This window comes from Trachypithecus francoisi, unplaced genomic scaffold (assembly GCF_009764315.1).
Source record: "Trachypithecus francoisi isolate TF-2019V2 unplaced genomic scaffold, Tfra_2.0 Lachesis_group9, whole genome shotgun sequence".
NCBI classification, from domain to species: Eukaryota; Metazoa; Chordata; class Mammalia; order Primates; family Cercopithecidae; genus Trachypithecus; species Trachypithecus francoisi.
The window spans coordinates 34,692,263-34,712,465 of NW_022681474.1; the positions used below are offsets into that span (position 1 = coordinate 34,692,263).

At 50.5% G+C, this 20,203-nt stretch overlaps 1 protein-coding gene across 8 annotated transcripts in view; it reads left to right on the forward strand.

Annotated features, from left to right (window-relative positions):
* The window catches only part of PALD1 (phosphatase domain containing paladin 1), a 112,155-nt gene that overhangs the window by 40,726 nt on the left and 51,226 nt on the right, over positions 1–20,203 (forward strand). Inside the window, exon 2 of one of the 8 annotated variants that reach the window (XM_033208524.1) lies at positions 11,174–11,305. The exons of the other annotated variants lie outside the window; for them this stretch is intronic. The gene's annotated coding sequence lies outside the window, so the exon portion shown is untranslated. The remainder of the gene's footprint in view (positions 1–11,173; positions 11,306–20,203) is intronic. 8 annotated transcript variants of the gene reach the window in all.

A 20,203-nucleotide genomic window follows, 5' to 3' on the forward strand; every position in this document is an offset into this window, starting at 1 on the left:
TGCTCCTGGAGGGTGCAGGTGTGCACAGATGCCTTGCTCAGACCCAGCCTGTCTGGGTCCAGTGCACACCTAGCCACGAGGCCGCCAACTCCCTGACCCGAGGTAGCGTTTGGGTCTTTCCTCAGCGCCTGTTGCACAGCTCTCCTGACTGTGCCAACTCTATGGGTGGTGATGCCTTTAGCTCTTTCCATATCTGCTCCATCTCTCCATCCTGAGCTGTGCAGGGGTGGAGACGGAAATGAACAGAGGCATTAAAAACTTTTTTTTTTTTTTTAGACAAAGTCTTGCTCTGTCACCCAGTCTGGAGTGCAGTAGTAGCACGATCTCAGCCCACTGTAACCTCCGCCTCCTGGGTTCAAGCGATTCTCTTGCCTCAGCCTCCTGAGTAGCTGGGACTACAGGTGTGTGCCACTGTGCCTGGCTGATTTTTTTGTGTGTGTGTATTTTTAGTAGAAACAGGGTTTCACTGTGTTAACCAGGATGGTCTTAATCTCCTGACCTCATGATCCATCCGCCTCGGCCTCCCAAAGTGCTGGGATTACGGGCATGAGCCATGTGCCTGACCTATTAAAAACATTTTTTAATGAGGCCATAATTTTCTTTTACGATGGTAAAATATACATAGCATAAAATTTACCATTTTGGCCATTTAAAATTGTATAATTTAATGTCATTAAGAACATTCATATTGTTGTGCACCCATCACCACCATCCAGCCCCAGAGCTTTTCCTTCTTTCCAAACTGAAACTCTGCACCATTAAACACTAACTCTCCACTCCCTCTCCTCCAGGTCCTGGCACCCACAGTTTGACTTCCTGTCTCTGAATGTGACCAAGGTATCTCATATTAATGGAATTGTACAACATTTCTTCTTTTGTGTCTGGCTTATTTAAACATGTAACATAATGTCCTCAAGGTTCATCCATATTATAGCATGTGTCAGAATTCGTTTCTTTTAAAAAATGTTAACATTTATTTTTCTTTAGAGATAGGGTTTTGCTCTTATCACCAAAGCCAGAACGAGCACAGCGGCATGGTCCTAGCTCACTGCAACCTCAAGTTCCTGGGCTCAAGCAATCCTCCTGTTTCAGCCTCCCGAGTAGCTGGTACCACAGGAGCGTGCCGCCACACCCAGCTAATCTTTAAAATTATTTTTTATAGAGATGAGATCTTGTGTTGCCCAGGCTGGTATCAAACTCCTGGCTTCAAGCAGTCATCTTGCCTTAGCCTCCCAAAGTGTGGAGATAACAAGCATGAGCCACTCTGCCTGTCCTGTTTTGTTTTTTTGAGGCTGTAATTGTTCTTTTGAGTATATTTGAAAGGTATTGCACAGACCGGGCGTGGTGGCTCACTCCTGTAATCCCAGCACTTTGGGAGGCCGAGTTGGTAGATCACTTGAGGTCAGGAGTTTGAGACCAGCCTGGCTAACATGGTAAAACCCTGTTTCTACTAAAATACAAAAAATTAGCCAGGTGTGGTAGTGCACGCCTGTAATCCCAGCTACTTGGGAGGCTGAGGCTGGAGAATTGCTTGAGCCTAGGAGGCAGAGGTTACAGTGAGCCGAGATCGCCCCATTGTACTCCAGATTGGGCAATAAGAGCAAAACTTTGTCTCAAAAAAAAAAAGGAGAAAAAAAGGTGTCATACATCTTTGGGATTAAGTGAGGGGATCAGCTTGATGGTGAGAGTGGCAATAAATAGCATTTATTATGTTTACCAGGTGCTAGCACTTTCCTTACATTGTCTCATGTAATCCTTACCACATCCCTATGAAGTAGGTATTAACATTATCCTTATTTTACAGATAAGGGAACTAGGCTCACAGAAGTTCAGTAACTTAGCCAAGGTCACACAGGAAGTTGTGGGCCAGCTAAGTTTGGATGCCAGTTCTACCTGGCTCTACAGCCAGTGCTGTGTGTTCCTGACCCCAGCTCTGGCTCTGGCCCTTCCTTCAATACCAGGCTTAGAGTTATTTCTTCAAATCCTTCTTGTCACCTCTCTGGCCTGAGTGTGGAGTTGATTGGTGCCATGGTATGGGCCCCTTCTCCCAGCTCCAGATCCCCTTCCTGGGCCCCAGCTTCTTCTGAAAGCCTCTTTATGCAGCCTCTGGGCCAGGCGGGAGTGTCTGCAGGGAGGTGGGCCTCAAAGCCTGTAGTGTGAGGCTGGCAGGGGAGGCCTGGCCTGGGGCGGCCACATGGCAGGATGTCCCTCTTGGCAGGACTTTCCGTGCAAAAAACAGCTACCAGGACTTCAGGATGGAAGGGACAGATAAACAGGAAGAGGGAGAAGCTTAAAAATATTTTTCTTCCTCTCCCGTGGCCTGGCATTTTCTCCCTGCCCCTCCCTCTGCCACTGGAAGTTTGAGGTGGTAGAGCGCTGCCCGAAGCTGCCCGGGGCCTAGAGAGCCACAGCTGGCAGGTGCAGGTTTCAGTCTTATGGGTTTTGTTTTGCCTGATGGGCTGGTGTGAGCCTAGGCATTGGGGGCCAGATGGCCTGAGTTTGAATCTTTGCTCCACTGTTTCTTTGCCGTGAGTTCTAGGCCAAGTCACTCAGCCTCCTGGTGCATCAGAATGGCCACAATCTGTAGCCGCAGGGCTATTTGGAGAAATGATATGGCAGTGACTCTTTGCCACGCCCCAGCTGTGGCACTCAGGTGGATCTATACAGAGGATTTCTCAGTTAGTCCCCGTGGCCTCAGAGGTGGGCGTGGACATGGGCTTCACTGACAGATGTTGAAGCATAGAGAGGTGGAGCTTCAGTCAGGGGCATCAGGCTGCTCATGGTGGAGCTGAGGCTCGAGCCCAGGCAGTCTGCACTCAACACCCTGCTTGCTTGTTGGTCTGGCATGTGGTACAGACCTTGGCACGTGGTACTGTTGGTACTGTGAACTTCTTTCTTAGTTTGATTGGGGTTGGTGGGGTGGTGGGGTGAGCTTTGCGCCCCGGATGTCGCAGAGCAATACCCACCCCCTTGTTCAGGTGCCTCCACATGTTGCCTCCTCTCTGCAGCCCCACTAGGTGGACACAGGCCGTGGTTGTGCTTCTATCCCATTGCCACAGCTGGGCAGCACATCACACCCCGCAGAGCAACACCTAAGATCCTGGCATGGTCCCCAGGGACTGGGGTTCGGCCTACCCCACCTCATCCTATATTCTGGCCTCACAAGCTCCTTAATTCTTCCCACAATACTGTGCAGGAAGCACCTCTGTCTCCATGCTGCTCCATCTGCACAGAGTGCGCTTCCTCCCCCTTCCTGTCTGTCAAATGTTGCTCATCCTTTAGGGCCCAGCTCAGCTGCATCCTCTTTCAGGAAGCCTTCCCCGAGTTCCTGACCATCAGTTAACATCTTCCACTGTGCAGCTCAGTATGATGGGACAGGTGCTAGAGTCCCTGCGCTTCTGTCAGCCTCTCCAAGCCTCAGTTTCCTTATGTGTGGATTGGGGATTATAGGGGTGGGGGAGAGGAGAAAGCTTGAACTCTTGCTCTGGTCCATGTGGAGTTGGCTGGAGCCGGTGCAATATGGCCCTCTTAGGGTTAAGTTCCTCCCATGCCAGGGGCGGAAGTGAAGAGGACAATGTGTGAAATGAAGTCACTTCCCTGCCGGGGGTCTGCCGTGTGCCTGGCCTTCTGCAGTAAATCCTGCTTCCTCCTTGGTCTCTGTATGCCTACCCATTCCTGGCTCCCATGACCCCACAGGCCACCAGCAGGTGGGGGCTCCTGATGGAATGTCTTTCATCCGGCGAGGTCACTTCCTGTCTGGATAAGCCATCCCACTGTTCCTGCCACTGAGGGAGGCTACATGAGGTCAAGTGCAATGCCCAGCCTGCTCCTTTTACTCCTGGATATGCTGAGGCCCAGGGAGGGGAGAGGATTTCCTGGGGTCGGGCCTCCGGACCACACTCCAATTGTGGGGAGGACTTTGTGGGCCAGGGTGCCTCCTGTGGTTGTTTCTGGGGAAAACCAGGCCTCACAGGCCCACTGCATGAGGTGAGGAAGTTTCTCGGCCTCTGTGGGCCTTCTTGGAACCTGGGGGAGCCTGGGTGTAATAGCTACCCTGAGAACTAACCTGGTCTGGACAGGACATCGTGGCCTTATTTAACCTTCACTGCCCTGCAGGAAAGCAAGGCTCAGAGAGGCCAAGCCATGGGCCTCTGGTGAGGGATGCCACCGGGGTCTGCGAAGCTCCTTCTGACCCCACTGGCCAGTTTTCCCACGGGAACGTGTTGAGCGTTCCAGCACTGGCACCTCGGGAGCGTCCTTACCCCGTGGGGTCAGGGTCTCTTGGGCTGTAAAGTTGATGCAGAACCATGGTTGCTGGTGTCAGTGGCCACTGTGTAGTTTTTTTTTTTTTTGTCTTTCTTTTTTCTCTAAATAGTGTATTTTTACTGTAGGGAAATGAGAGAAAATAAAGATATCCAGGAAGTTGAGAAAAATCATCTGAGATCCCATTTTCCAGCGATAACCACGGTTCACCATTGATGTGTTGAGATTCGTCCTTCCAGACATTTTTCCTCTGTGTGTGTGTGTGCGCGTGCGTGTGCATGCATATCTATGTTCATGCACATTTGTATACAAGAGGCCTCCCCCTTTTTAATGGAACAAAACTCAAATACTGTGGTGTCTATTTGTTTTTAAAACTAGACATATAGTAGATACTTTTCTACACCAGTAAATAAGCTGCTACTTCATTCGAAGTTTAACATCCATAAAAGAGCCAAGGACAGTGGCTCATGCCTGTAATCCCAGTGCCCTGGGAGACTGAGGCAGGAGGATTAGTTAAGGCCAGGAATTTGAGACCAACCTGGGCAACATAGTGAGATGAGACCCCCATCTCTACAAAAAACACAGACTTCTGTATCCCAGCACCACACCCTCTTCCTGCTCTCAGCAGGACTTCTTGCCTGACTTTCAACATCATAGACTAGTTTTGCCTGTTTCTGAGTTTTAGATATATGGGATCATGTAGTATTTGCTTATGTTGGCTTTTCTCGCTCCATGTCCTCTTAAGGATGTTCATCTGCTGCTCCATCCATTTTCATGACCTTAATGATGTCCATGATACATTCAACTTCAAGCACTGTTGGTGTGAAAGACATTTCTAATCTTTCACTAATATCAACAAAACGGTACTGGATACCTTTGTGGCCCTGTCTTTCCCTGTTTCCTTTGGATACATTGATAGAAGGATTGCAGGGTCAAAGGGTCTGCAGGACAGTTTTGTTGATATTAGTGAAAAACTAGAAATATCTTTCACATTCACAGTGGTTGAAGTCGAATGTATCATGGACGTCATTGTGTAGTCATGAAAATGGATGGAGTGGTGGATGAATATCCCTAACAGGATATGGGGCGAAAGAAGCCAACATAAGCAAATACTACCCGGTTCCATTAATCTAAAAAGGCCATTTTAAAGATATTTTAGAATTATTACTGGTTTACATCCTGCCAGGTGCTCAGGAGAGAGCCCGTCCCCAGTGCCCATGCTCACATGGGCGTTTCCACCCTGGTTCACTTCCAATGTGATGATGGACACTGCATGATTCTCATTGTTTCTGGGTCTGGTCTTTTCTCTCCCCTCCCCTCCCCTTCCATCCCCTCGCCTCACGTCTCCTCTCCTCCCCTCCGCTCTCCTCTTTTCTTTCAGAGTTTCGCTCTTGTTGCCCAGGCTGGAGTGCAGTGGCATGATCTCAGCTCACTGCAACCTCCACATCCTGGGTTCAAATTCTCCTGCCTCAGCCTCCTGAGTAGCTGGGATTGCAGGCATGCACCACCATGCCCAGCTAATTTTGTATTTGTAGTAGAGACAGGGTTTCTCCATGTTGGTCAGGCTGGTCTCAAACTCCTGACCTCAGGTGATCTGCTTGCCTTGGCCTCCCAAAGTGCTGGGATTACAGGAGTCAGCCACCGTGCCCGGCCGATTTCTAGGTTTTCCATTACAAGTTAGGTTGGACCTTGTGTCTCATGTTCATTGACCATTTGTATTTCTTCTCTTTCTATTTTGCTTGTTATTTTTGGTCTGCTTTACTTTCAAGATGTACTTGTTTTCCCATTTGTTTGAAAAATAATCCGTATGTTGAATGAGATAATAGGCCGGGCACAGTGGCTCATGCCTGTAATCCCAGCACTTAGGGAAGCCAAGGTGGGTGGATCACCTTAGGTCAGGAGTTCGAGAACAGCCTGGCCAACATGGCGAAACCCTGTCTCTACTAAAAATAAAAAAATCAGCCAGGTGTGGTGGCATGTGCCTGTAGTCCCAGCTACTCAGCAGGCTGAGACATGAATCGCTTGAACCTGGGAGGTGGAGGCTGTGGTGAACCTGTATCACGCCACTCCACTCCAGCCTGAGTGACAGAGTGAGACTCTGTCTCAGAAGAAAAAAAGAGAATGAGAAATAATAAAAATACCTTGAAAATATTTTTATCCAGTTTGTCATTTGCCTTGTAACTTCGTGTTTTGTTTTCTTCTGATTGGTGAAAAGCTGGTTATTTTTTATGCAGTCTGATCTATCCATCTTTAACTATGTGTTCTGCCTCCAGAATTTTGTGTAGAAAGTTCTTTTCTGCCCCAAGATTATACAAATACTTACTTACGTTCTCTTCTTTCATGTCTGTGGCTTCCCTCGTATCACGTCTTCTTTTATCCTTCTGCACTTCCTTTGGGAGAGTAATGTAAGATGAGGGGCAGCTATAAAGAGCATGCCCGGGAAGCCTGGCTGCCTGACTTTGAGCCCTGCTCAGCCACCTGTGCACCCTTGGGGCAAGTTAACCCGGACTGTCTGGGCCTCAGTGTCTGCACCTGCAAAAATGGGAGTGAGGTAAGGGTTATGAAGGTGAAATCAAACTGTTTGTAAACGTATTCTCAGGGCTCCTTTACACTTAAAAATTGATGACTCTAAGAGCTTCTGTGTGGCTTATATACATATATCAATAGCTACCACACTGGAAATTGAAACAGTTTATTTAAAACACATATTTTGGCTGGACACAGTGGCTCACGCCTGTAATCCCAGCACTTTGGGAGGCCGAGGTGGGCAGATCACCCGAGGTCAGGAGTTCGAGACCAGCCTGGCCAACATGGTGAAACCCTGTCTCTACTAAAAATACAAAAATTAGGCATGGTAGCACGTGCCTGTGATCTCAGCTACTCGGGAAGCTGAGGCAGGAGAATCGCTTGAACCTGGGAGGTAGAGGTTGCAGTGAGCCGAGATTACACCACTGCACTCTGGCCTGGGTGACAGATCAAGACTCCGTCTCAGAAAACTAACAAACAAAAACACATATTTATAAATTCATTTATAACAAACCTATTATATGGCAACATAAATAAAATCTATTATTTTTCCTGGAAAATATATGTTCCAAAACAAAAAATTGAATGGGAAGAGTGGCATTACCTTACAGATTTGCAAGCCTCTTTCGTGTCTGGCTTAACAGAAGACAGCTAGATTCTCATGTCTGCCTCTGCACTCAATCTATTGTGATACATTGTTTTGACTGAAGTATGGTGAAGAAAATTGGCTTCACCACAGATATGTATTGTGAAAAGGGAGGAATATTTTATTAGCTTCTAGATATTTTCCTTTGCTCCTACATAAAAATTTGACAGGTGGTTGATTCTTAAAGCTAGTTGAAATGCGGAGTCTGAAAGCACATTAATGAACATTTTGTACCTCGTCACGTTAAGATCCTCTGGACTGTGTTGCAGTGTGAATGGCTCTGTTACGGGATTTTGTAATATCAGGCATCTGTCTTTGGGGAAATATTGGCCCTGTGTGTTACACAGATCTTCCAAATGTGGATACATTTCCTGTCAACATTAAAAAAAAGTCACATCTGTTACTATCAACACACCTATTATCAGAAAAATCTTTCTGTTTTCAGCAGCTTTTGAACTCACAGTGGGTGACACACGCTTTCCAAAATGATAATTGTCCCTCGAAAGCTCCCAGCTCCAGCTTTATTATTGGCAACAAAATCAGTCAGTTGTTTTCTTTGAAGGAACAGGTTCATTTTACTCATTTTTGTGAAAATATCTGCCATGGTCGGGCAAGATGGCTCATGCCTACAATCCCAGCACTTTGGGAGGCCGAGGCAGGCGGATCACCTGAGGTCGGGAGTTCGAGACTAGCCTGACCAACATGGGGAAACCTCATCTCTACTAAAAAAAAATACAAAAATTAGCCGGGCGTGGTGGCGCATGCCTGTAATTTCAACTACTCGGGAGACTGAGGCAGGAGAATTGCTTCAACCTGGGAGACGGAGGTTGCAGTGAGCTGAGATCGCGCCATTGTACTCCAGCCTGGGCAACAAGAGAGAAACTCTGTCTCAAAAAAAAAGAAAAGAAAAAAAAAGTCTGCCAAATACTCATATCTGAAAACCCACTGTTTGTTGGTCATTCTGTCAAGTAAAAATGGTGTTCCCGGCCAGGTGTAGTGGCTCATGTCTGTAGTCCCAGCATTTTGGGAGGCTGAGGCAGGCGGATCACTTTAGCCCAGGAGTTGGAGACCATCCTGGACAACATGGCCAAACCCTATATCTACCCAAAATACAAAAGTTAGCCGGGCATGGTGGCACACACCTGTAGTCCCAGTTATTTGGGAGGCTGAGGTGGTGGGAGGATGGCTTGAGCCCGGGTTAAGGATGTGGTGAACCATGATCGTGCCACTGCACTCCAGCCTGGGTGACAAAGCAAGACCCCCATCTCAGAAATAAAATAAAATAAAAATAATGTTCTTTGGACCAGAGGCTGGGTCAGCTCCAACTGTGACGAACTCTGTGTGATTTCTAGACCCCTGTCATTCTTGGGCCTTACATGCCCTTCCCATTTTATCACATAGAATGTCAAATGGGCATGTACCCAAAGGCTAAGATTCAGTGAAACTAATCATTTTTACTGCCTCATCATGGACCCTTATGTGACATTGGCGAATTTTGTCACTGTGAGTGCATGTCTCTGGGAACACAGTGAGACTGGCCCATTTTGGGGCTCCTGCCTTGTTTCTACTGAGCCTCTAGCAGTTTCACCCCCCATGGCTTTTGAGCCACCAAATGTCATTCCAGTGAAAGGCAGTTACGCGTTAGTGCTGCCGTGAGAATCCTGTTGACCCCTGAACCCCTGGAAGGAAGGCACTGGGCCCTGGAGTCTGTGGAGCCTGCTTTCAGAACTGTAGGATTAGATGACAGATACACTGCTGAGCCTGGTGCCTGGCACGCTCTTGGAGTTCAGCACATGTTTTTTTTTTTGTTTGTTTTTTTTTTTTGAGGCGGAGTCTCGCTCTGTCGCCTGGACTGGAGTGCAGTGGCCGGATCTCAGCTCACTGCAAGCTCCATCTCCCAGGTTTACGCCATTCTCCTGCCTCAGCCTCCCGAGTAGCTGGGACTACAGGCGCCGCCACCTCGCCCGGCTAGTTTTTGTATTTTTAGTAGAGGCGGGGTTTCACCGTGTTAGCCAGGATGGTCTCGATCTCCTGACCTCGTGATCCGCCCGTCTCGGCCTCCCAAAGTGCTGGGATTACAGGCTTGAGCCACCGCGCCCGGCGAGTTCAGCACATGTTACCTGCTGCCATTATTATCCATTCCCCCAACGAACCTGAAAGACACAGCCTGGGGGAGTGGAGGTGGAAGCCATTGGGTTAAGAATTCAGTGTTTGTGATTTCAAATCCTGCTCAAGGTGCTAACATGTTTGGTCCTCAGGAGTGAGTGAGGGGCCCAGGGGACTTGATAAGTGCCCCATTTTTCTTGCCCCTCTGAGTGGCGGGGAGGGCACGACTCATCGAGAGACCCAGGGGTCTCAGCCAGGCAACTCCCTCATGGGTGGGATCTGCCTCTCAGAGAGGAGCCCCCTTAGAGTCACTCTGTCCTCCTTCTGACCTGAAAGGGCTTCCCTGACCTCTGGCTTCCATGTGTCCTCCTCCTTAGCCTTCTCACCTGGGGGTGGGGGCTGTCAGAGGTCAGCGCCTTCCGCCCAGCGTTTTCTTTTAGGCAGTCAACACATGGTGGCCACTTATGGGCTGTATGTTGTATTCTGGGACCTGGGCTAAAACCCCATCTGTGCTGTCTGGTTTATTTTCACAACACAGACACCTGCAAAGTTGATCCTTTAAAAAAACATCTTTTTATTAAAAAAATTTTTTTTAGGCCAGGCATGGTGACTCATGCCTGTAATCCCAGCATTTTGGGAGGTCGAGGTGGATGGATGACCTGAGGTCAGGAGTTCAAGATCAGCCTGAACCAGCCATGGTGAAACCCCGTCTCTACTAAAAATACAAAAAAAAAAAAAAAATTTAGCTGGGCATGGTGGCGGGTGCCTGTAATCCCAGCTACTTGGAGGCTAAGGCAGGAGAATCGCTTGAACCCAGGAGGTGGAGGTTGCGGTGAACCGAGATCACACCACTGTACTCCAGCCTGGGCGACAAGAGCGAAACCCTCACTGCACTCCAGCCTGGGCGACAAGAGCGAAACCCTGCCTCTAAAAAAAAATTTTTTAGAGGGTTTCGCTCTTGTCGCCCAGGCTGGAGTGCAGTGGTGTGATCACAACTTACCGCAGCCTTGACCTGGGCTCAAGTGATCCTCCCACCTTAGCCTCCCAAGTAGCTGGGACCAAAGGTGTGCGCCACCACACTTGGCTAATTTTTGTGCTTTTAGTAGAGATGGGCTTTCGCCATGTTGCCCAAGCTGGTCTTGAACTCTTGACCTCAAGCTATCTGCCAGCCTTGGCCTCCCAAAGTGCTGGGACCACATGTACATACCACCATGCTGGCTAATTATTACATTTGTGTGTGTGTGTGTGTGTGTGTGTGTGTGTGTGTGGTGTATGTATGTGTTAGTAGAGATGAGGTCTCACCATCTTGCCCAGGCTAGCTTTTTATTGTTTTTTAAAAATTTTCCCAGTTTTGTGTATCCAAGTGGCTCCTTTGTGCCAAGCACAGGCCAGGCCCGGAGGATGCCATTGAAGGCCAGCCCTAGCTCCTGCCTGGTGGGCCCCCACGGAGACCCCTGTGGTGGGAAGGAATGGAGGGGAGGGTAAGGAAGGCCCCTGGTGCAGGGAGTGGGCTGGACAAGAAGGCTGAGCCAGTCAGGAAGATGTGGAATGAGTGAGTTAGGGGCTGGTGTGTGGCCCTCAGACTTCCACTGCTCCACAGAAGAAACAGCAGCATCTGTTCTGTCGCTGCAGGAAAACTGGCTGGACCAGACCATTTGAGAGACGGCCTAGCCTTGTTGTTTATGGAACATGTCAAGGATCTTCAAAGGCAACATTTCTGCCGTAAACAGACTGCAGAACACCCCGCTCCCACCCCCTGGTCCAGTAAGATGCTCCTCGGCTTTCATATTATTTTTGTTATTGATGTTGATTATTTGCCAAGGCCTGTTGATGGTGCCCATTCTGCGGACTGTGAGGAGGTGCACTGGCTGGAGTTTAGGGCATGGGAGTTGGGGAGCAGCAGGTTGGAGAAGGGCTGGGCCAGCCCAGCGTGCTCCTGGACTGCCACGTGCTGTACCCTGAGTCTAACTGATACGCTTAAAGTGGAATCTGCCTCCTTGGGATCAGGGTGGTCCCTGGCCCTGGCTGGACGTGCCCAGTGATGCGCATGAGCGGGGGGTGCCATAGAGAGTGAGGAGCAGGAGACCCCTGTCCCAGCACCACCGCCCACTGTTCTTGTGACTGTGGGCAGGTCTCCGGCCACCCGTGGACCGTTTCCTCCTTTGTAAAATGAAAGAGTCAGACTTGGGTCTCAAAGGTACTTCTGGCTCTCAACTCTTAAGACACACATGGGTGCCCAAGATGAGTTTCCACTCTCTACGGCGTGTGTGTGTGTGTGTGTGTGTGTTGTGTGTGCAGGCCTGTGGGAGCTGCGGGACCTGTGTGTGTGTGTGTGTGTGTGTGTGTGTGTGTGTGTATGTGTGTGCAGGCCTGTGGGAGCTGCGGGACCAGTGTATGTGCGTGTGTGTGTGTGTGTGCAGGCCTGTGGGAGCTGCGGGACCAGTGTGTGGTGTGTGTGTGTGTGTGTGTGTGTGTGTGTGCCGGCCTGTGGTAGCTGTGGGACCAGGCCCAGGGCAGGTGAGGGGCTGGTCTGAGCCGCTGCCCTTGGTACAGACCTGGACGTTTCATGTGCCCTGCACCCACAGTAGGGGAACCCTGCAGCAGGGCAGCTTCCTCTGGGTTTGTTCTCCAGCTGAGGCAGATGTTTCCTCCAGCTGGCCACTCGGCCCCCTGCCATCCCCCAGAGTTGGGCCCTATTTTTAGCTCCATTGTTACTCACTCTGGGCATCTGGCTGCCAGGGGCATGTGAGAGGCCGTGGCTCTGGAAGGGGTACTCTCCCCCTGGGTCCCATGTGTTCTTTGCCTCCTGCCAGTCCCTGCTCTAAGCTTCCCAGTGTCTGTTGGGAAAGCTGGGGTGGCTTCTGCAGAGGAATGAGGGAGTGGTAGGTGGAGTGCAGGAAGAGCCAGCTGAGGAAACGGAGGCTGGGCTCTGTCTTGTCTTGTAGAGAACTCTCTGGCCTGTTTTTTTCTTTTTTCTTTTTTGAGAGGGAGTTTCACTCTGTCGCCCAGGCTGGAGTGCAGTGGCCGGATCTCAGCTCACTGCAAGTTCCGCCTCCCAGGTTTACGCCATTCTCCTGCCTCAGCCTCCCAAGTAGCTGGGACTACAGGTGCCCGCCACCTCGCCCGGCTAGTTTTTTGTATTTTTTAGTAGAGACGGGGTTTCACCGTGTTAGCCAGGATGGTCTCGATCTCCTGACCTCGTGATCCACCCGTCTCGGCCTCCCAAAGTGCTGGGATTACAGGCTTGAGCCACCGTGCCCGGCCAGGCCTGTTTTTTTCACCTGCTGGATGGGACAGTTGCCCTGTGCTTCTTTCTTCCTCATAAGGTTGTCCTGAAGTTCCAATGAGATAGCCAGTGCAAAATGCACTTGATAAAGTGACATTTGGAATCTACAACTATTATAGGCTGAACGTTGTTAGTGGGGCTGCCCCACAGAAGGAACATGAGACCTGGAGTGGGGAGGTGAGGCATGTACTTAGGAAACGCCAGGCCACTGGGGTCAGGGCCAGGCTGGGTGGAGCACGGGCTGAGTGCTGCTCGGCTTGGAGCAGGAGGCCCATTCATTTCCACTGGATGTTGATGGATGTACTGAAGGGGGTGAGGGTGGGTTGGCATGCCTGGTTGTGGGACCCACAAGGGTGAGGGCAAGGAAGGGCCTTATGTCCTGGGAGGGCCTTGAGGGCCTTGAGCAGCTCTGTGGGGCAGCTCTGGAACGTCTTCTGTCTAGGAGGGCAAAGGGTGGGTCTCAGGGCAGGAAGTGCTGTAGCGTCTTCTGAGTGTGCAGCCAGTATACCAGCTCTGCTCCTGGCTGTTTGACACACAGGACTTTCAGGAAACATTGATTTTGCACAAAGAATTCAGCTGCTGAAATGTTTGAAAGCCACCCATCTATCTCGTCCAGATGGAAATAAGCGTGAGCTGTGCTGAACTCTTGGCAAGTCAGGGCTGGAGGAAAACTTCTAGTCGGGCTTTTTTTTCTGTTCAACACTACAGGGCAGCTGGGATCTAGATTTGCCTAAAATATTGGGGATGTGTGGGGCAAATTCGTGGTGTTGAGATAAGAGTGGGTAAGGGGGTACTTGAGTACTGGGCAAAGGAGTTTAGACTGGAGGCCACAGGGATGGGTGGGATGGAGACAGATGCCCAGAATCCAGGTCATGGTTCTCCCCAGCTCCTTGAAATGATTCTTTAGGTCCCTGCGAGATTGCTGGAGGTTGGAAGTGGGGCTGAAGCATGCTCTCCCACTGGCACTCTGGGCCTACTCCCTGGTGGCAGCCAGGAGAGTGTCAGCAGGGCAGAGCCCTGGGTGAGGTCTCAGGTCACTCTGAGTTCCTGCTGACCTTGAAATGTCCAAATGCCCCACTTCCTGGAACTGAGCACATGAGCATTCCAGATACTCTTAACCCTATTCTCCCTGGGCCCCCCACCCCAAAGGCGTTTGCCTCCAACACCTGGCTGCATGGAACCTGGAGATGGACAGGAGCTCAAGCTCTTTCAGGAGAAGAAGGCATTGCCTTTCCCTGAGTTGACCAGCTCCTTCCTAATTGTTACACACCGCTCCCTCTGCTCCTTCCTGAAAGAACCAACAGGGCAGGGTCCCTCCCATCCAGATAACACCTTCTTGCTTCCCAGGGACATCCTTGGCTCAGAAGGCTCCCTAGAGAGCAAAAGAGAGACTCTGCCCTTCAGATGGAGAGAGGCTGTGGTCTTTCTCTGCCACTTTGAAGCAGTAGAGGCCACATCTCTATCTATAGAGTGGAACAAACATTTAGCAGCTTGGGACTTTGGAAATCTCTGCCGCTGACTCAGGGAAAGCTGCTTTACCATGCTGTCTCGCAGTTAGTTGATGGTGCTCTAACAGTACGCATCTCATGTGTGCATATCCTCAGCTATCTTGCAGGCCCTGGTGGGCAGGGATTATGTCTTCTGTGTTCTGTACACTGCGCACGTGGATCCTGGGCTCTCAGGATCCTGGAGTCACTCTGCCCAAACATGGAGCTGCCAGCCCACAGTGTAGCCTGGCGTTCACCGGTGGGGAAACTTGACATTCTCCTGCAAGAGGAGAAAGACATAAATTCTCTCCTGTTCCCATGTGGCTTGTGATCACTGAGGGCCAAACCTAAAAATAACAGAGTGCATTAATCAGGATTAGATTTGGCTGCAAGTAATAGGAAAAGCCAGATAACAGTGGTTTACACAAGTTGGAAGTTTATTTCTTCGTCTTGTCTAAGCCCAGAGTTTTGCAGACCAGGTCTGGTATAGTAGCTCTACCCTAGTTTCCTTGGGGAACTTGATGTCCACTGCACCGTTCCCAGGTCGTGGCTTCGAGGGCTCATGGTTCAAGATGGCTGTGAAACTTTAGTTATCACATCTGTGTCCAGGCAACAGGATCGAGACAGGGAGGAAAGGGGTCTTGTAAGGAAGGATTCCAGAACTTGGCATCTTATACTGACCCTTATGTCCCTGTCTTAGTCCATTTTCTGCTGCTATCACAGAATACCATGGACTGGGTAATTTATAATGAACAGAAATTTATTTGACTTACAATTCTAGAGACTGGGAAGTCTAAGAGCACAGCACTGATATCTGCTTGGCATCTGGCACGGGCCTTCTTGCTGTGTCCTCTTATGGCAGAAGGCAGAAGGGCAAATGAGCATGTGAAACAGATAAAACTCATTCCCCAAATCCCTCTTTTAAAAGGCATCGAGTCCTGGGCATGGTGGCTCATGTCTGTAATCCCAGCACTGTGGGAGGCCGAGATGGGTGGATCATGAGGTTAGGAGTTCGAGACCAGCCTAGCCAACATGGTGAAACTCCATCTCGACTAAAAATACAAAAATTAGCCGGGTGTGGTGGTGGGTGCCTATAGTCCCAGGTACTCAGGAGACTGGGGCAGGAGAATGGCTGAACCCTTGAGGCGGAGCTTGCGGTGAGCCGAGATCATGCCACTGCACTCCAGCCTGGGCAACAGAGCGAGACTCCCTCTCAAAAAAAGGCATGGAATCCACCATAAGGACAGAGCCCTCAAGGCCTAATCACACCTCTTAAAGGCCGCTTAATAGCCCCAGGTCGCTGCTAGGGAGGTGGGGAATGCAGTCTTGGCTCTGGGCAGCTGTGTTCTCAGCCAACTGTCCCTGCTTCTGGGGGATGAAGGCATTGTGAGCTTTTTGATTAAATCTGGGCCATTCCCAGGCTGAAAAGCTGGACCAGAGCTTCAGGGCTTGAGTCTGTCACAGAGAGATTTCCCAGTGGGGATATCAGTCCTGCCTTGGGACCAGAAAACCCATGCTTTTGGCCAGGAAGCAGGAAGCAGGGGCCGAGCCTGAGGGAGAAAAGCTTTAGAGGTGTTAGCAGACAGCTCAGTGGCAGTGGTTAGAATTAGGGAGGCAGTGACCTCTTCTTAGTGTGGTCAGAGCATGCCAAGAAAGTGTGGTCTGTGTCTGGGCTCCTGAGGCCTGAGGGCAAGGGCCAAGCTCATTCATAGGACAGTGGCCAAGAGGCCGGGGACTGAAAGGCTTGGGAAAAGCGAGGAAGCTCTGCAGGTTCTGGGACACAAGTGAACACGGTACAGCAGTGGAAGGCCCACCCCAGGACAGGGTTAGACTGGGATCACAGTCCCCTTCTAGCCTGCAAGAGGCCAGGGCAGGGACCAAGTGCAGTGTGGAGGCCCAGCCAGTCTGGTAGACTGCCGGGATCCCTGCCTGAGTCCAGCCCCCACTCACCTCCTCCAGTGGCACCTTGTTGTTGCATATTTTTTAATTCACCAAGAGAAGCCAGAAATCTAGATTTTGTGTGTGTGTGTGTGTGTGTGTGTGTGTGTGTGTGTGTGTTTGTTTAGTAGAGACAGGGTTTCACCATGTTAGCCAGGATGGTCTCGATCTCCTGACCTCGTGATCCACTCGCCTCGGCCTCCGAAAGTATTGGGATTACAGGCGTGAGCCACCGCACCCGGCCGAGATCTAGATTTTTATTTGAAATTCATTGATTTCAAAGTACGGGTGGCTAATTAGCATGGGAAATACAAAACTATGAGGATCATACAGATTGCTCCTGAGAGCAACCCCTTTTGGCCTGTGGGCCACAAGCTGTCTCCCTCCAGTTAGGGTGCGTCCTCTGGGTCCTCGGGCAGAACCAGAAGGAGTCCATGGAGCACTTCTCATAAGACCCCTTAACACTTCTCAGTTTTATTTTTGAAAAATTTTAACCCCCATTTTTTTATTTGGAAAAATTTTAAACCTACAGACAAATTGAAAGAGTTCGCCGGACGCGGTGGCTTATGCCTGTAATCTCACCACTTTGGGAGGCTGAGGTCAGTGCATCATTTGAGGTTAGGATTTCGAGACCAGTCTGGCCAACATGGTGAAACCCCATCTCTGCAAAAAATAAAAAAATAAAAAAATTAGCCGGGAGTGGTGGCACTTGCCTGTAGTCCCGGCCACTCGGGAGGCTGAGTCAGGAATTGCTTGAACCTGGGAAGCGGAGGTTGCAGTGAGCCGAGATCGTGTCACTGCCCTCCAGCCTGGTGACAGAGTGAGACTCCGTCTCAAAAAATAAAAAATAGGAAGAGTGCAGTAAGTAAACTGTCTCCTGTCTGCCAACACCAGGTAAGATTTGTTCCATTTACTTCTCTCTCTAAATCATATGAATGTCAGACATCAAGAGGCCTTACCCCCAAACGCTTCAGCCTGTAGTTCCTAAGAACAAGGGCATTCTCCTTTTAGGCACAATCTGAGGACGTTGATTTATCCAGCATATACTCCATCCTCAGATTTTCCCAGTTGTCCTCAGAATGCTTATTATAGCCTTTCCCCGCTCCCCAATCTGAGATCCCATAGACAGAACAGCAGAGCAGACCCACTTGGAGGCAGGCAACTAGGGGTGCTGGAAAAGGTCCTGAATTCCAAGAACCTGCAGGCCCGTGGTGGCTGGCCTGCACCTGGTGACCGGGGACCGCTGCTGGCTGTGGGGCAGGCTTTGTCATCCTGAGAGCCCGTCTGCCAGGTGAGCTGAGAGGGAGGCTTGGCCCTGCTCGCTGAGGGCAGGCAGGGACTTCCCCATCCCCCCACAGCTTCTCCCAGCCCAGTAGGCTGACCTGATTTGCATCCCCACACTCTGCTGGCCCTGGGTACTGGCCTCCATGTGCCACAGTGCCTCTGCGGGCCGTCCGGTCATTCTGTCCACCTTTGCCCACTTCCTGCTTCATGCCCACCTTGACTTGTCATCTCAGTGTGTGACAGCCATGAGGCCTCCTTCCTGCCAGGACTCAGCGCTCACTTCAAAGGCTCCCCAGGGATTGCAGGCTGAAGCCTGGAATTCAGGGCTGCCCCCCTAACAGTGGCAGCCCCGCCTGCAGAGCAAAGGGCTGCATTTCCACACGTCCTCTATTTTCTGTTTTTAACTTTTAAACTTTTTTTCTAGTTTAGAAAAATATAAAAACACTTGAGAAAGAGATAATTTAGCAGGTGAAGGGTTCCTGTGATCCCAGCCCCCAGACAACTTTATTTTAGCTTTTATTGGGCTCTTCCTAGTTTTAAAGAGAAAGAGGCTGAGGAGCAGAGGTCATGAAGGACGGGTCTGTGGGACCCCCAAGAGATGAAGGAGTCGGGGCCAGGAGCCTCTGCCTCCATGAAGCCTGTCACCTGGGAGGTTCATATCTTTGACTTAGCTCAGCTGTCGCCTCTTCTGTAAAGTGGGATCCTAATTCTCGGCTCCCTTGAGGGTTGTAGCAAAGACACAAAAATCCTACCAGGCTGTACGAGTGGAATTATCGTCAGGGGAACATGTGCTGCAGTGGGCAGAGTGCGTCTGGGTGGAGGGCCAGGGTTAAGGACACGGGGCTGGAGGAGCATGGGGTGCTTTGGGGTGGGCAGGGTGAGGGTTCTCTGGGTGAAGAGTTGTGACCTTTGTCCACCTTGGAAACTTATACAAATAACTTCACTTAAAAAGAAAATGTTCCTGACCGGGCGTGGTGGCTCACGCCTGTAATCCCAGCACTTTGGGAGGCCGAGGCGGGTGTATCACGAGGTCAGGAGGTTGAGACCGTCCTGGCTAACACGGTGAAACCTCATCTCTACTAAAAATACAAAAAAAAAAAAAAAAATTAGCCCGGCACGGTGGCAGGTGCCTGTAGTCCCAGCTACTCAGGAGGCTGAGGCAGGAGAATGGCGTGATCCTGGGAGGTGGAGCTTGCAGTGAACCGGGATCGTGCCACTGCACTCCAGCCTGGGTGACAGAGACAGGCTCTGTCTCAAAAAAAAAAAAAAAAATGTTCCTAGGGTAATCATGTTCATTGTAAGATACTTAGAAGTGATGGATGAGCAAAACAGGAGAAAATTAATACCACCCTACAGCTCACTACTCAGGAATAAGTATCATTGCCGTTGAAGTAGATGGCCCCGTCTTTGGTGCCTACTTTGGTCTTTGGTTCTCAAGGTTGAGAACCAGCCTTGGCCCATCATCAGTAACCAGAGAGGGTGGAGAGGTAAAGTAATGGCGAGACTCTGCCCTGCCCTCTTGGATCAGATTCGAAAGGGAAGGAGATAGGCCAGTCAGGTGCTAGAGGCCCAAACCTGGTGGGGGCAGAGGGTTGAAGAGAACTGGGCTGACTTGGGCTGTGCACCTGTTCTTCCAGGGGTGGAGGACTTGCCCCAGGGCCCAGAGCAGAGCTGGGGCCTCCTGGTTCTTGAGGAAGGCCAGGAGCAGATGGAAACCTCCCCTGAATGGCTTCCCGGACAAAGCGGAATGAGGAGAGTGATGTGATGATCGTGGTTGTTAAGGGAGGGTGGCTGCTGTGGCCCAGCCCAGTCCAGCTCTGCCCTGCTGGCTGCCTACGTTGAGAGCCAGGGACTGCTGGCCATTCACAGATGGCACCTGGGCGAGGCCCCTAGTTCTAGTCTTGGTTCTGAAGGTTCACGTCGGTGGCAGCTGGCGGTTGCTGGGAGTTCAGTGCAGGGTCAACTGTGGTATGGGGGGATGAGGTGAGGGCAGCTGAGGAGTTGGAGCCCTTGCTGTGCTGTGCGTCGAGCCATCCGGGTGTTGCTCTGCACACATTCACTGATTTCATCTTCATATGGTCCAGCAGAGGAGGTACCAGTGGTCCTTGGTTTACAGTTGGGGAGACAGTTTAGGGAAATTAAGTCATGAACCCAAGATAATGTGACTAATGCATGATAGAAGTGGGGTTCAGCTGGTGTCCTGCCCAGAGCCCATGATTCACAGAGCCTAAGCCCTGTGTCGCCAGCCAGGGGTCAGGATGTGAAGAGTTGCCACTCCTGCAAGCCCTCACTTTTCTTTTTGTTCAATGGGAATGAAAACACCAACTTTCTGGGGCTTTTGCATGCCTCTAACAGATATTTATTAAACTCTTACCTGCAACAGGCACTGGGCTCAGTCCTGAGTACCCTGAGGTGAGCAAGAGGTGTCCTCAGGGTCACAGAAGACTTAAGACTCAGAGTGTGCCACCCAGTAGAAATCTCACAGGAGCCGTGTGCAGCACTTTATTTTAATTTTTTTGCGATAGAGTCTTGTTCTGTTGCCCAGGCTGGAGTACACTGGTGCAATCTCAGCTCACTGCAACCTCCATCTCCTGGGTTCAAGCAATCGTCCTGCCTCAGCCTCTTGAGTAGCTGGGACTATAGGCATGTGCCACTACGCCTGGCAAA